An 18079-nucleotide genomic window follows, 5' to 3' on the forward strand; every position below is an offset into this window, starting at 1 on the left:
TGGAAACACACCAATTTGAAGAATCAGAGGAGAACAACATAACAGCAATTGGAGTTAAAAGAAATCTGTTGAGAGGGAAGGCAATCTCTTAAAACTCTGGAGAAATTCTTTATCAGAAAAAACAAATCTGTCTAGAGTTAAGAGTTTTAAAATGAGACTTATGATTCTTTTTGGTGATTTATATTTATTATTGTTACTAGAAGAAGCCAGTGATAAGGAAAACTACGGAGTCTGGGAAGTAAAAGGAATGAAATCACGTTTACAGAGGTCCATAGCACAGTTGTTTCAGAGAAATTGTTGTTACTTGTCGTTCACCTACTTCTCTTCTGCAAGATGGTATGATTTATCTTTGAAAAAATATTTTGTGTACATCGTGTTTTACAGTCTCTTCCTTTATCTACAATCCTCTGTGGTTTTGCCCTTCATCTGACACCATTTTTGCTTTGAACAGGAAAAAATACAGCAGGAACTCCTAGAGCTGGAAAGGTAGAATGTTGACAAAGAGAGACTCTCAGCAAGAATTTTTGCTTTTGGAAGAACTAGGGCTTTTATAATATTATCATGGTTTATGTGAGAGTGGGGACTGACTGAAGTAGAAGTCTAACTTAAACTATAGAAAAAGAAAAGAGGTATCTTTTATTAGTCAGAGTCCTGATGGGAGACACATGTCATAATCAAGTTTTTTTTTTTAATGAGTGGAACTGTTTATGAATATGTGGCTAAAATTAATGGAAAGTATCAAGGGTTGACCTAAATTGTTTGGAGCTTCAACCACTGTAGGCTTCAGATACAACTGGAAGGAGCAGTCACAGAGACTGAGAAAGAAGAGCTGTAGCTCTAAGAGACGCATTACCTCCCCTGATAGAAGCTGTGTTCTTTGGTAGACAGACTTTGCCAAATTCTGATGACCCTTCTGGTAGAGAGACATGGCCAAACTCTGAGGGAGAATGTGGAAATAAATTGTTTTTCAATCCTGTAATCACTTGCCAGTTATACCCAGTGATTGGACCAAACTCGAAGCCAGAGGGCAAGAGAGTCCTTTGATGAAGTTCACAGAGTGAGCTCCATATGGCACAGAGAATAGTGGTGAAGAGGGGCAAGTGGGTCTTGGGGGCCCACAGAAAATATCTAGGACACACAAACCGAATGTCTAGGATATATACCCAGGATATACGAGTGTTTAAGAAATTTTTTTTCCAAGATAAGTACCTTTATAGGCATTGAACACAAAGATGAGGAAGTCAGCACAACCCTTGCCATCCTTGGGGCTCATATTTTAATGCATATTTTTAATATAATGTGTGCATGTACATATGTGTGTACACTTGTATTATTTACCTGGATACACATACACATGCACATAATTGCATACAGTCTTAGAATATGTATTTTGTGTTTTTCTCTCTTTCCCACAATTCCCAAATCTTCCTCTGATAGACAGGAAAATTCACATCGCACAGACTAGTTATAAATTAGGATGTTGAGACAGCTGAACACAATTTGGCTAATGCCAGAGTTCTACCTTGAAATTGAGATTGCTTGTAACCCTTTCATTGTCCAAGTAAGCATGTAATATAGAGGCCATTTCTGTAGTTATTGGGAGAGGGTTTCAGTAGTCTCATTAGTTACATGCTGCCTGTGGGGCCTACTCATTAACTAGCAGAGTAATTTTTAGCACCTATGTCAACTCTGCCCCATGTCAAACATCCAGAACACTCATTAACTTCCTCTCAATCTTCCAAAACATCAACGGAGTTTCTCAAAGCACTCGCAGAATGGACAGTAATGATATGGAAAGAAAAGTCCCAGCTGGACAATGCAGAAACTCCCCCTGGTTAGACAGGCATGCAAAAGGGTATAGTGATATGTCAAATATCTGTTAATGCTGAATACTTAGCACACTTAGAGTTTTGAAAATTATAACAACACATAATTCAGTTATTAGAACTTATTTGAACTTTTTTCTTTTGACTGTCATGTCCCTAGAAAACAGCATTTATATATGCATTGTTGTTTTGCCATTAATTGAAAAATAATTTTTTAACCTTTATCTTTTTAAGGATTCATTGAAAACAGACACTTGAAGCTGTTATAATGAACTGAACAGTTTAGAAGTGTTTGGAGAAGTCACAACTGAATTTGTACCCCGATTTCAATAATTGCTACATCTGCAACTTTAGGTAAGTTACTTTACTTTTCTGAATTTTATTTTTCATATTTTTAAAGTAAGGGTAATAATTCCAAACTTCTGTACCTCTGGAACAAATAATACAATATATGTTTAAAAAAAAGGAAGAAGAAGAAGAAGAGGAAGAAGAAGAAGAAGAGGAAGAAGAAGAAGAAGAAGAAGAAGAAGAAGAAGAAGAAGAAGAAGAAGAAGAAGAAGAAGAAGAAGAAGAAGAAAAAGAAGAAGATAGCGGGGGGGGTTTGAAGGGGGGGAAATCGGAGGGGGAGACAAACCATGGACTCTGAAAAACAAACTGAGGGTTCTAGAGGGGAGGGGGGTGGGAGGATGGGTTAGCTTGGTGATGGGTATTAAAGAGGTCACATTCTGCATGGAACACTGGGTGTTATACGCAAATAATGAATCATGGAACACTACATCAAAAACTAATGATGTAATGTATGGTGATTAACATAACATAATAAAAAAACTGTGGATATTGGAAACAATAAATGTGCATGAAAATCTTCTAATCCTACCACTCTGCCGTTCCTCCTTTTCACTTATCACCAATCTGGCAATATTTCCTTGGGTCCTATCAAAGACACTGACCGATGGTGTAATTTTCTCTATTTATCCTATTCCAGATTGACTGTAAAGGTTTTCTGTTATTCCTGAGGACCTCAGGAAGTTAAAGGTACTAAAGCTTGAGTGAATACAAAGCTATTTGCCCCGTATTTTGCTGCCTCTTGTTTGGTTCATATCTGGAATACAGAAAATTTTGCCCACATCCCAGTGTGATTTTATTCTCTAAGATTTCCTCCAGGCCCAAGACTAAAGATCTCTTGGCTCTTTCCACTTGCTAACAATGTTTCATAGACACAGTTTCGAAGAAAGTCAAAGCCTAAAATGAAATCTGTACCTCTCTACCCATGCCTAAATAAGGGGATGCAAATATAAAATATAGGAAAATTAATTTCAAATTCAAGACTACTTAAGTGGATAAACAGAAGAAAAAAAAGGAGCTCTGTTTTAACATTAATTCCAATCAGTATTAGAGATAATTGATTCCACAAAAATCTGGAATATGAAATTTAGCCATAACATTATCATGAAAATTATGAAATTAATGATATATTTAACTTATAAATACTATTATATAAGGATATTAGTAACCAATACTAGAAATTACAATGAAACATTAAACTCTAAGTCAAATTTATATTGAGGCATTTGCTCCAGATTCTTCAAAAGCAGACAAATTCCTTAAGTGTTCTCCCAATGCAATATTCCTGAGGATATTTTTAGACACCTGAGATGATATTAAATTCATTACATTTGTATTAAGTCTGAATAAAGAATGCATATTATCCAGTTAATTTATTATTGTGAAACTTACCTTTAGAAGAATTAAGGCAAGGAAGAAAAGAATGATTATAAATGTATTATGATTAAGATATTTAGATAAAAATAGTTTTTAAATGGTGGCACTAAAAAGTATTTATGTAAAGATAAAGGAATGGAATAGCTAATTTTCAGATATTTAACATACAGTTATTTATACACATGTTCACACATGCACACACACTCATACACCTATATGTATAAAGATGTATTTATGTAAAATTTAAGAGGTCTAGAGAAAATTCATTAACTCATTTAGCTCACAAAAACAATGGAGAACTAATACCAGCTCTCTGGTTTTGATGTTGTACTAAATTATAGAAGATATTACCATTGGGATAGGCTGGATGAAGAGTGCACAGGATCTCCTGGCACATTTCTTTGAAACTGAGTGTGAATCTATAATTACAAAATAAATGTTTAAAAAAATAAGATAAGTTTGGACTAAAATTTTTTTTTAAGTAAAAAGAGCTTATAGAGGGAAATTATGTTGTGGTTTTGAAATCAAGAGGGTACATTTTAACTGCACATTTTTAAAAGTTATTATAGTAGCTAGATGTGATTGTAGGATTAAACATGACAAAAAAAGAATCAATAGGAATTTTAAAATCCATTCTTCTTGTATAGAAATGGAAAATTGCTTTTATGTATTTACCTGGACCTTATGGTTTTAATCATAATCTGTAACTTTTTAAAAGATTTTTTTATTTATTTGAAAGAGAGAGAAAATGTGCGCATGCACACACGCCTGTGTGCACGCAAGCAGAGGGAGAGTCAGAGGGAAAAAACCTCCAGCAGGCTTCCTGCTGAGCATGGAGGGCTCCATGTGTGTCTAGATCTCACAACCCTGGGATCATTACCTGCACTGAAAACAAGTGTTGGATGCTTACCCAACTGAGCCACTCAGGTAACTCAAATAATGTATAATTTTATGTGGGAAGCATGGTAGAAAGAAATGAGGATGTGAAACATGGGAAACATTTTTTAGAGAAAATTTAAAACAGGATTATGAAACATTTACTCAGTTTCCCTCTTTGAATAGAAAGTCTATAGAAAGTCTATTCTATAGAAAAGAATGTTTTCTTCTGAGTTCACTAAATATCTTAATTCTAGATATGAACTTAAAAGGTCTCAATATCCTCATTTGAAATCCAGGGGCATAATACATTTTTCAAAATGTTATTTTTGTATGTTGTAGTACCACAAAATATTTGTTATGGGGCGCCTGGGTGGCTCAGTCGGTTAAGCGGCTGCCTTCGGCTCAGGTCATGATCCCAGGGTCCTGGGATCGAGCCCCATGTCCGGCTCCCTGCTCAGCAGAGAGCCTGCTTCTCCCTCTCCCTCTGCCTGCCACTCTGCCTACTTGTGCTCTCTATCTCTCTGTCAAATAAATAAATAAAATCTTTAAAAAAAAAAACAAAATATTTGTTATAATTAATTTATAAATTCATAGAAATAGCGAAATATATCTTAAAATGGTCTGATAAACAGTTTATGAAACACTTTAAAATGATGTTGAAGAATGAAATAAAATGTATAGATTCATTTGAGATATTTAGTTTCTAAGTAAAAATTAAATTAAAAAATAAAATCTTATTGTGCAAAGATAGTGTAATTTTGTTTTTCTATAAGTTCTTATTTGAAGTCAATATGGTCTATTTGTATAAAATAGAAATGGAGTGAATCATAGGAATTAGTGATTTTTCAATCCATACCTGGAGAGTAGCAGGATTTCCATAATGTTCTGAAAGAACAGTGTCAAGTTTATCATGGAAGAAAGAGCTTTTGAAGTAGATAGATCACTTATATAATCTCCTTTCAAACTATTAGCTATGATGTCTTTGTCTACTAATCTTTGCTCACCACTGTACATCATCAGGATAACATTGTCTTGAATTCATGTTTTCTCTTTATTACTCTACTCTGGTTAAAGTAGGAAAGTCAGCTTATAAGTTTGGGTCACTAGATATACAATTTCTCCTAGTTTCTTTGTAGAGTTTTAAGTCAGCTCTGCTTTTCAAAGGAGCAGTATTCCTCCACATAAATGATATTTGGGCAGCTTTGGGAACTTATATAGACATTAATATGGAAGAAGAGTTGGAAAGAACAGTAATTGAACTGCTGAGATAATTCTTGTCAGCTGCAGTGCTCAGAACTGGCTTGTGTCCATCTGAAGCCTTCTGGTCCTGTGGTCTCACTGAAGGCAGTGTTCTGCATATTATCTTTGATCGAGTTACACTTGAATAATTTTGGCTAAAGATGGAACATTTTCTCACTCTTCAGAACTTTACAGTTGTACTTGCTAATAAACCCATGGAATTATTTATTTTCCTTTTAACTATGAGTTAGTTCTGAATTATAGTTCTGTATTTAAAATTTACAATATAAATTTTCATTTATAAGAATGGTAAAAATCTATAGTACTGAAACATAATAACCCAATGCAGTCTTATTTTTCTTTTTGTTTTTAAACTACAAAATTGAAATAAATCATCATTATAATGTATCTGTCTTAATCCATTAGGGCTGCCATACAAATATCATAAATTGGAGACTTAAAAATAGAAATTCATTTTCTCATGATTCTGGAGTCTGGAAGTGTGAGATCAGGATATCACCATGGTCAGTTTCTAGTGATGGCACTCTTTCTGACTTACAGAAAGCCAACTTCTCTCTGTGTCCTATATGGAAGAGAGAGAGTGAACAAGAGAGCACAAGCTCTCTGGTGTCTCTTCTTAGAAAGGTACAATCCCACTACAAGGGCCCCAGGGCCCTCAAGACTTCATCTTACCTAAATTACCTCCCAAAGGCCCTATCACCAAATACCATTGCACTGGAGGTCAGGGTTTCAACATATGAGTATTGGGAGGATATAAACATCTACCGTATTAAGAATATCTTAAAAACCTTTTTTTTTAACAAAGGACATGGCATTTAAAAGTGTCCAGAGAGGTAACACTGCACAATGTCCATAGCACTTGACAACCTTACTAAGAGCTTATACATAGTAGTGAATTTCCTTCCAAGTAATATTGGGAGAGAGGGAAAGTCTACCTGCACTCTATAGTTGGTGAAACTGACTCAAAGAGGTACCATGACTTGGCACCATGTTCCAAGAACAGGAACCCAGGCTTTCATGTTGGCTTCCTGAAGACCCCTAATGTTCCTGAATCTTATTTTACTCTTATATAATAAAATATGCTTCCCAACATTTCTATTTCTTCTCTCAATAGAGCAATAGACACAAATTTTGGCTGAACATTGGAAATATAAATTTTTCTCAATTTTACCTTCCCACAACTAATCTTTTCTTTTATTGACTAATGCTTTGGATATTATTTCTTGGGCAATAATCATCAATCTAAAAATTTCAGGGTTACAACTTTCTAGTAACCTATCACGAGTAGGTAACAAGTTTCTCTAACATATTTCACCAGAACATTTTTTTGTGGTTACACAGTGGGGAAATTCTCATCATTCTGCTAAAATGTTCTTAAAATGAGAGGCAAAAATGTGAAAACTCAATTTTCATGTCATATATTTTCCTATTATTTGTTTTAGTACACTCTCTGAATTCTGTCAGACTTGTATATTTCTCTCACTATGCAAGATCTCAAACCAAACCAAATTATTTCTATAGAAATCTAATCTAGTTCAATTCAGAGTATCTGGAATGTGCACTCACTTTGGAGTCAAATAGCATTTGGCTTGGTATTATTTTTACACTCAAAATTTTATCTAAAAAAAAAAGGATAGTAATTAATAGTTACTATGTAGAATTGAGGTAAAGATTAAATGGATTAAGTGATGTATCTCTTTGGGTAATAGCCATGTACATGGTAAAAGATTAATTAGCTAATAACCTCTATTTGTTATTAAAATTTTAGTACTAGTTCCTTTGTTGTGAATGACATTGCTTTGGAGCCAGCATATTGCTTTAGTTTTGAAAAAGAGTTAAGATTCAGAAATTTGGAGTCTCAATCTGAAAACATTATTGCAGGTAAGTGAGTGATGAGTAGTTGGCACATTATAAATATATTTTTTTATAAATGAAAATAGGAATGAGAACTGGTATTAATGTGAACATCTACTTCGATAAGGTCTTAAGCCTCTTTGGAAATTACTATTTCTAGCTTATTGCTCATAGTGATTAACAGCCATATTGAATGACCACTTCTAGTAGTTTAACCTGCATATTTAAAATTTCATTTGGTTGAAATCACAAGCTATCATCAGGAAGTATATCAGGTCAGGAAGGACAGATCTTTCATCCGTTACATGCCAGAGAATAAGCTGGGGATATTCTCAGCATGAAGTATTGGGAGTTCTTGAAATTAGGAATTTGTCTAAAGTAACCTTTTTATATGAATATTTTAAACCAACATACAGAAAGTGATAATTAAAAGGGCACCAACAGAAAAACCTACCTGTTATTATTCAGCCATAAAAAATAATTGGCAAAATGTTGCCATTTGCAACAATGTGGATGGCGCTAGAGTATATAATGCTAAGTGAAGTAAGTCAGAGAAAGACAAACACCATCTGACTTCACTCATATGTGGAATTTTAGAAACTAAAGAAATGAGCAAAGAAAAAAAAGAAAGAGAAAGAGACAAGCCAAGAAACAGACTCTTAACTATTGGGAACAAACTGATGGTTACCAGAGGGGAGGTGGGTGGGGGGATGGGTGAAATAGGTGATGGAAATTAAGGGGTGCACTTGTGATGAGCACCGGGTGATGTATGGAATTTTTGAATCTGTATATTGTACACCTGAAACTAATACAACACTGTATGTTAATTATACTGGAATTAAAAAAAAGAGTCTGCTTTTTGGTTTGTTTCTTTTTTCTTCTTTTGTTTCTTAAATTCTGCCTATGAGTGAAATCATATTATATATGTCTTTCTCTGCCCATCTTATTTCACTTATCGTTATGCCCTCTAGATCCATCAATATTGCTACAAACAGCAAGATTTCATTCTTTTTTATGTCTGAGTAATTATTCCACTGTATGTATGTATCCATTCATCTATCCATGGACATTTGCACTGCTTCCCTAATTTGGCTATTATAAATAATGCAATAAACATAGGGGTGCATATATCTTTTTAAATTAATGCTTTTGTATTATTTGGGTAAACACCCTGTAATGGAATTATGTGGGTTTTTTGTTTGTTTGTTTGTTTTTGATGTTAAGTTTTATAAGTTCTTTATATATTTTGGATACTCACCCTTTAGTTACCCTTTGTCTTTGGAGCACTTAGTCTATTTACATTCAAAATAATTATTGATATGTATGTACTTTTTGTCATTTTGTTACTTGTGTTATGGTTATTTTTGCAGTTGTTCTCTGTTGTTTCTTCTCTTTCAGTTTGATGGCTTTCATTAGTGATATGCTTGGATTCTTTTTTCTTTATTTGCTGCTTATCTATTAAAGATTTTTGATTTGTGGCTACCACTAGTTTTTTTTAACCATTAATTATATATATATATATATATATATATATATATCTCCAAAGCATATAGCAATCTGTATTAGATTGATGGTCACTTAAGTTTGAACCCATTCTGAAAGCACTAAATTTTTACTCCCTTCCCCTATGTTTTATGTATATAATGTCATATTTTACATTCTCTTATTTTGTGAATCCTTTGACTGATTTTTTTTTTTTCTTTACAAAGTAATTCTCGTCTTTATGATGTATGGTATACATTCTGGATTTTTTTTAAAGATTTTATTTATTCATTTGACAGAGAGAGAGAGAGGGAGAGCACAAACAGGGGGAAGGATAGAGGGAGAGGGAGAAGCAGGCTCCCCACTGAGCAGGGTACCAGATACGGGGCTCGATTCCAGGACCTGGAGATCATGACCCGAGCCAAAGGCAGTTGCTTAACAGGCTGACCCACCCAGGTGCCCCTCCATTGACTGATTTTTATAGATATAATTGTTTTACTGCTTTTGTACTTTCACCTCCTTATTAATTTTATACGTGATTAATATATTACTTTTATTATGTTTGTATGTACCTGTGGAATTGTTTTGTTTCTCCTTTTCCTTTCCACTCAAAGAATTCCCTTTAACATTCCTTGTAAGGCTGATTTAGTGGTGTTGAATTCCTCTAATTTAATTTTTGTTTGCCTGGGAAACTCTATCTGTTCTATTCTGAATGATAGCCTTGCTGGATAGAGCATTCTTGGTTGCAAGATTTTTCTTTTTTTAGCACTTTGAATACATCATGTCATTCTCTTCTGTCCTATAAAGTTTCTGCTGAAAAATCAGCTGTTAGCCTTATGTGGTTTCCTCCCTTGTATGTAACTATTTTCTTTTCTCTTGTTGCTTTTACAATTTTTTCTTTATCACCACTTGTTTGCCATTTTAATTGTATATCTTGGTGTGGACCTCTTTCGGTTGATTTTGTTCAGGGGTCTCTGTGCCTTTTGGCTCTGGATATCTGTTTCCTTCCCCAGATTAGGGAAATTTTCATCTAGTATTTCCTCAAATAAATTTTTGGCCCCCTTTTCTCTCTCTTCTTCCGGGGTCCCTATAACGCAAGTATTATTATGCTTGATGGTTTTGGATGTTCCCTTAATCTATTCTCATGTTTTATTCTTTTTTCTTCTTCCCATTCAACTTGGTTGCTTTATATTACTGTCTTTCAACTTGCTGCTCTGTTTCTTCTAGTCTATTTATTTTATCTAGTTTTTTTTTTATTTCAGTTATTGATTTCTTCATCTCTGATTGGTTCTTTTTTATATTTTCTATCTCTTTGTTGAAGGTCTCAATGATATCCTCCACTGCACTCAAGTCCAGTAAGTATCTTTACGACAATTATTTTGAATTCTCCATCAGGCATATTGCTTATCTCTGTTTCATTTAGCTCTATTGCTATGATTTCATCCTATTCTTTCATTTGGGACATATTGCTCTGTCTCCTCATTTTGTCTAGTTCTATGTGTCTGTCTTTTTGTATTAGAATGGTCAGTTATATCTCCAGATCTTGAAAGTAGTGGCCATATGAAGAAGAGGTCTTTTAGTGCCCTGTAGTTCAATGTCTCCTGTTCACTAGAACCAGACACTTGAGAGGTATCTCCTATATATGTTGCATCTGTTGTGGCTGAGCCATATTTGCCTTTAACCCTCTTGTCTGCAATGGCCCTCTTTGCCTATTGTGGTCAAGGTTTGGTTTCTGTGTGGTTGAGGGGCCAGTCTGAGGCTGGCTTGGGCTTGAGTTTCATCAGATGAAAGGCCTATCCTCAACCCATTTGGTGGAACTGAGGTTGCACTAACCTGCAAAGCACATTAGTCAGAATAGACATCTGCCACCAGTATATATGTTGGCGTCACAGTGACTTGAGCTACCAGGGTCTCTCTTTGTGCTGCCCCCTATGAGGTGTTTTGTTTTGTTTTGTTTTGTTTTGTTTTGTTTTGTTTGTGGATGGGGCTGACAGATCAGATGTCTGCAGTGGCACTGGCGTGTGTGGTTATTTTCTCTTTTCCCCAGGGTAAGAGTTACTTTAGAGCGGTGCTGGCCCTTGCTGGGGCTACTTGCAGAATGAGATGTGTCTGGCACTGCTTTGGATGGACTCCTGGTGAGCAAGAGGGGCAGTCCTCAGGGGAACACAGGTGTGGGGCACACAGTGTTAGCAAGTTAGGTGGTGAGTGTTCATGCTGGTTCCAGTAGGTGTCCAGGTATTGAGGCTGGGGGATAGGGGAGAAAAATGATGCTTCCTAGCTCTTTTGTTCTTTGAGAAGTCTCCTAAAGATCCCTGATCCTCCACTGCAAATTCTGAGAATAGTAAATAAATCTCCTTCCTATATATCCCAGGCACTTATCAAACTGTTGCTTCTGTGCTCTATCTCAGCAGGGTTATTTATTATGATGTCTTTTTAAGGGTGGCAACTGTTCTCTATCATCTTCTAGCTCTCCCAGAACTAAACCTGTTGATTTTTAAATTTCTAGATGTTATGCCCCACTGCTTGTAAAAACTCACCATGTTAGGTCCCTTTGGTTTTCAAAGCCAAATGTTGTATGGACTTGTCTTCATAATGCAGGTACCCTGTTTCTTGGGTGCCTGGTGTGGGGTCTGTTCCTCTCCCTTCTCTGTGCCTTTGTGTCCCTCCTGTTTATTATTAGTGTTGTGGGTAGTTTGGTTCTAACCATGTCTCCACCCTTTCTACCATTTTTTGATGTGGCCTACTCTCTATTATTAAGTGTGGAGTCTATTCTTCTAATCTTTAGTTCATTTTCTTGGTTGTTACACTGATGTGTCTCATATGTAGTTGTATCCATGGGACAAGGTGTGCTTAAGATCCTCCTACTCTGCCATCTTCCCAGGCTCCCTCCCTGGTTATTGTTTTATATTAACTTTATAATCATGATTTAAAAAAACATTTTAATAATGACCGTTCAAAGTTTAATTGGAAATTTATTAAAATTTTAAGTTATTTGGGAAGAATCGACACAGTTACAGTGTTATATATTCACAATTATATATACTATATATATATATATATATATATATATATAGGATTCTGTGTTATACAGACAATATACTATAGTATATATTCACACTGAGATACATCAAGGGCTATCCTTTTATTTCATAGTTTATGATTTTCTTAGTAGGATTTTGAAGCTGATTTTTGGATAGCTCAGACTCACATATTTTTAAAAATTTATTCCCATTAATTTATAACTTTCTTGGGGGGAATTGTAAATATGATGTTTCTTGAATTATGTCTTCCCAATTGATGTTAATTATATGGAAGAAAATGATTTATGTTGAGCACTTTGTCTATCTATCCTTCTTTCATTCCCCATTCTTTCCTTCTAACTATTCTCTTTGTTCAGTATTCAGACTCCTCCCATGTAACTTTGTAACTCCAGCTCCATCTCCAACAGTTTGATTATGATTATGCAAAGCTAGTCATGATACCCTTATTGTTCTTCGTAATGACTGAATTGGGAATGGGCGTATGGCCCAATCCTTGCCAATGATACCTGATGCAGTTCCTTTTGTTGGACTGCAGTGGAAAGTATTATTAGTCATACCAACAGATACAATTTCATACTTCTTTTTAAGATTGTTGCTTTATGTGGTATAATTTCTCAAATCTTCTGCCACCATCTTATCAGCCCAAAGATGAAACATTTAATCTAAATGAAGACGGATCAAGAGAATCATACAAAAAGTAGAGCTAGAACATAGAATGTACTAAATCTGAAGCCTATTCCACTTATGAATTTCTTGTCATATAAAATAGTGTCTTCATATCTTTATGTCAATTTGAATCAACGATTCTTTTATTATTGAAAACAAAACCACCTTAAGTGATAACTAATAACTATTTCTTTTGCAACCTCTGAATGTTCTTATAACACATTTGATTTTCTTAGGGTTTTAATTATATCAGCTAAAATAACTATGAGTCCTAACATGTAAAGAGCTTGAAAGTCATCACTCCATTTCTTACAATAAAAAAAGTTGAACAATAACCCTGAAAATCAGCAACTATTCTTAAACACAACAGATTGCTGAGGTTGTAGGGCAGTCTATTATCCTGAAATCTGAGAGTACAGGTAAATCTAGAGTCACAACTGAGATCTGCTTATCTGGATCAGAAGCTGCTAAAGCCATAAATTGGTAGGAATTCTTAAGTAATCATGTTGACAAAATTACTGGAACCTGACTAAACCAGTGAAGTGTGAGAATTACTGAGGGCCATTGTCTTGGGGATGGAGGCACAGTTTCTTTCATTTTACCTCCAGAAAATTTACCAGATTCCCAAGGTGAAGAGCCAAGAAAGATCCTCTCCTGGATTTGACAGGAGAGAAAGAAAAGCAGTCAAGGAAAAATCAATTTGAATATTCATAATTAAAAAGGCCTACTCTCCAGGGGAAAATATTATCCGAGGCATATCTCACTATGGGGGAGGTATTTCCCTGAATTCAACACTCTCTAGCCTTCCTGTGTTACCTATGGAAGGGTGGTTGCTAAGAAACATTTTGAAGGGCACAGCTCAGGGAACAAGCCCACTAAAAGACTGAGATTTCATTATAAACGCCTGTTTTGCACACTTACTACCACACCAATAGGGTTCTGGTATAATAACACTGGATTACACATAAAGACTAAAGAAAGGATACTAGAGGATTTTGAAAATTCTGGCATCTACTGATAAAACAAACATTAAATATAGCCCAAATTCTAGGCAGAATTAATATAAAACCTTACACAAATGGCCTCCCTACCTCAGTTATCTTGGTAAAATTTGATTGTCTTTCAACAAAAATTACAGGTATGTTAAAAAGAAAAAGAATCAAAGTAAATATCAGAAATTGCCTCAGATATGACATAGATGTTGGAATTACTAGATGTGGAATCTAAAATAATTATGAATAATATGTTAAGGGCTCTAGTAGAAAAAGTAGACAATATGGAAGAACAGGTGGGAATGTAACCAGAGAAATGGAAACTCTAAGAAAGGATCAAAATGCTGGAAGTCAGAACACTAATAGAAATAAAGGATACCTCTGATGGAGTCATTAGTAGACTGGACATAGAGGAAGGAATAAGGAAGTTTAAAGATATGTTCATAGAAACTTATAAAATGAAAATGAAAAAAAAGAATAAAAAGAAAAAGACTAGAACATCCATGAACTATGGAGCAATTATAAAACATCTATGTAATTGGCATACTAGAAGAAGAAAAAGAGAATAGAATAATAATATTTGAAGTAATGGCTCAGAACTTTCCAAAATTAATGACAGACATCAAATAACATACACAAGAAACTCAGAGAACATCAAGGAAAATAATACCAAATAATTCATCTAGATATATCATCTTCACACTGAAGAAAACTAAAGACAAAGAAAAAAATCTCAAAAGGTGCTGAAGAATAAAAATACTCTACCAATAAAAGAACAAGGATACAAATTACATCAGACTTCATGTTATAAACAATGCAAACAAGAAGAGAGTGGAACAGAACATGTTAAGTATTAAAAGAAGAAGGAAATTTTAAAACCACTCACCTGGATTTATATTTCCAGAAAAGTTATTCTTCTAAAAATGAAATAAAAATAAAGATATTCTTAGGCAAACACTGAGGGAATCCATCACCAATAGTCTTATCATTCAAATGTTCAAAGAAGTTATTTAGGGAGAAGGAAATGATAGAGGTCAGAAACTTGAATCTAGATGAAAAAGGAAGAATGTTGGAGAAGGAAAAAATGAAAGTAAAATAAAATTATTTTTCTTCTTAATCTGAAAGATAACTGTTTAAAATAATAATAATCTAAATGTATTGGGTGATAATAGCATATGGTTAAGTGAAATCAGTGATAGTCATAAGAAATGAGAGGTAGAAAGTGGGAATACTCTTATAGTATCTGTACTGCTTACAAAATAATACAGTGGTTTTTGAGGTGGATTTAGATTAGTTTAAAAATGTGTATTCAAACTCTGGCTCATTCATTAAGATTTATTTAAAAAATGTATAACTAATATTTTAAAAGAGGAAATAAAATAGACTCATATAATATGTTCAATTAAAACCAGAGAAGCCAGAAAAAAAGATACAAAGAACAAGTACATCGAATTGGAAACAGGTATAAACATGTAGATACTAGTTCAACTGTATCACTAATTAAATGTAGAAAGTCCAGGGCTCCCTGCTCAGCAGGGAGTCTGCTTCTCCCTCTGACCTTCCCCCCCTCTCATGCTCTCTCTCTCTATCTCATTCTCTTTCTCAAATAAATAAATAAAATCTTTTTAAAAAAATAAATGTAGAAAGTCCAATAATGCCAATTAAAAAACAGAGACTATCAGAGTGCATTTAAAAAAAAAAGACCTAATTATACGCTATCTACAAGAAACCCAGTTTAAATATAAATACTCAGGTTAAAATATAAAGGGATGATATACCATGCTAACATAAATAGAGAGCTAAACTAGCTATGTAAATTCAGACAAAGCCAACTTCAGAACAAGGGAAATATCAGAAATAGAGAAGATACATAATGATAAAGGGGCCAATGCTCCAAGAAGACCTAACAATTCTTAATGTCTATATACCTTACAACATACTGTTAAATGATGCAAAAAACTGATAGAACTGTAAAGAAAATGGACAAGTCTATTATTATAGCTGGAGACTCTAACATACTTCTCTTAGTAATTGATAATCAAGCATCCAGAAATTCAGTTAAGGATATAATTAACCTGAATAGCACTATTGACACACTTATTCTAATTGGAAAATAATCATGACTTTTTCCTGCTTTCCAGTAATTATATCCCTTTAAAAATTACTTACAATGGAAAAATTATCCATCATGATGGTAGGAATTGTGTGAAACTAGGAACCTTCTTTTATTTTACCTCATAAAATACAGGTACATTTTACAATACTTATTAGTCATTTTTGTTGTGCTTTTAAGTAAACCTTCCTCAAAAATGTGGGTATTCCATGTTGATAATTGAAAGATATCTTTGCTTTGATATATTTCCTTTTATTGGTTGTCATGACTACCGAGTAAGGTCAGATCTCTGCTATAAAAATCAGAGTTTTATTCTTCTCCCAGAGATTGGTCACGAGATACACATGATCTCATGTAACATTTTCTGCCTAAAATAAAAACAAAAACGAAAACAAAACCCTGCTGATTTTAGTTTTTTTGCATCATACAGCATGAATAATACAAAATATTAATCAAATTTACTTCAGAAAAAATTACTTATTATAAAAGAGCCCTTAAAAATTCAATATAAGAATTTGAAAACCACTGATATTTCTACTAGTAGTTGTGCTAATAGAGCAGAATAAAACTAGACATGTTTATGGTTAGTAACTACTATTTTATAGTATTAGTCAGTATTGGTATGTATCCAAATACCTTGGCACTTATGTTTTTTCCTGGCCAAGGAATTTCCCAATTAATTGAGAGTTTCCATGATGTAAAATACACGAAGGATTAAATGCAAGTTTTCAATCTGATACTTATCTATGTGTCATCATGGATGGCTTGTCAAACAAATGGTATTTGTCCTAATGGAACATATGTTAACATTAACACAGCTCAATACTTAATTGGCAAAAATTTAAGGAAATTAAAGTTCTTAAGGATGATACTTGGCCAATACTTGATATCAATAAAGTTGTGAGCAACCTGACAGTTTATTGGATGAGTAGTTAACTGCTGCACCATAATCTGAAGTATATTTGTTTCTTTTTCTTTCCACTGTAGAGAGTCTAAATGATAGATATTTATAATTGGGAGTGTATATAGAGTTCTAAATTATAACTTTTATAAAATAAGCTTGAGTATTCATAATTTTTTAAAGATTTATTTATGATTGACAGAGAGGGTGGGGGAGGAGCAGAGGGAGAGAGAATCTTAAGCAGACTCCTCACTGAGTGCAGAGCCCAGCTCCAGGCTGGATCTCATGACCTTGAGATCACAACCTGGTCTGAAACCTGGAGTCGGATGCTTAACTGATGGCACCACCCAGACACCGCAAGTATTTATAATTTTTTGTTTTCTTTTTGGTCTTTGTTCTTTCTTAAATTAAATGTACCAGTGTATCTAATTGGAATATGAATTTTCCATATGCTGTCTGTGTCTTCGATTAGTTTTTGTCCTAGGAGAAATCAGATAAAGATTTTTTATTTAGGAAAAAAATTTGTTGTGTAACAATTTATGTTTAGCAGGCCATCCTTCCTGTTCTCCAAACCTGTTACCTGGAGATACTGACCTTTTTTCTTCTTTATTAGTTTTTGTGTCTATTCTATGCAGCCTAGATTGTGCAGACAGCTTCTTGTTTTCTGTCTGCCTACACTATCTGGTTATTGGCTTGCTTTCTTACTGGTTGTCTGAACTTATTAGTAGTAATTGTGCCTTCTGTGCCTTGCATTTCAGTATCAAGGTCTTTCCCTTTGAATGCTCAGTTTTTATCTTCTCTTACATTCAGGTATACATCTGCAATCTACTTTACCATCGTTCACTTAAATCCTTTCTCCCAGCTCTACCTTAACAATTTCCAAGTCTTTATAGACTTCTATTTTGCATCTGTGTTTCTCTTCTACCTTAAATTCTAGGATCATAGGATTCTGTAGCCTAGAGTTCTAAATCTAAAAGTACTCAGGATTTGATAACAGCAGTATATTTCCAGGAATTAATCTGTGTGTCTTGTATTTCCTTTCTTCATTATTCTTTCATTGAGAACACAAGGGCAACTTTTTCTTCCTTTACCTTAAAGTGAAATATAAATGTATACACTCAAACTTTCTGGCCTAAGTAGATGATAGAAAGATTCAAAAGTGTGCTTGCCTGTCATAGAGGAAACTAGGGATAGAAGAAAGGAGAGGATGCTGCAGAGGGTTGACCTGGATTAGAAAGAGAGGAGAGTGTTTCTGGAGGGGAGGAGGGTGGATGGTTGGGATAATTGGGTGACTGCACATTGGGAGGGTATGTATTGTGATGAGCACTGAGTATTATATAAGA

The 18079-nt window shown here is 34.3% G+C and overlaps 1 long non-coding RNA gene across 1 annotated transcript; it reads left to right on the top strand.

The window, feature by feature from the left end:
- Window positions 1–206: 206 nt before the first annotated feature.
- LOC118356386 lies at window positions 207–2341 on the top strand. Its single transcript, XR_004819705.1, has 3 exons — window positions 207–336; window positions 2061–2180; window positions 2293–2341. It is a non-coding gene; the product is annotated as an uncharacterized LOC118356386 (long non-coding RNA).
- The last annotated feature ends 15738 nt before the right edge of the window (window positions 2342–18079 follow it).

Source organism: Zalophus californianus, chromosome 1 (genome assembly GCF_009762305.2).
Source record: "Zalophus californianus isolate mZalCal1 chromosome 1, mZalCal1.pri.v2, whole genome shotgun sequence".
Lineage (NCBI taxonomy): Eukaryota > Metazoa > Chordata > Mammalia > Carnivora > Otariidae > Zalophus > Zalophus californianus.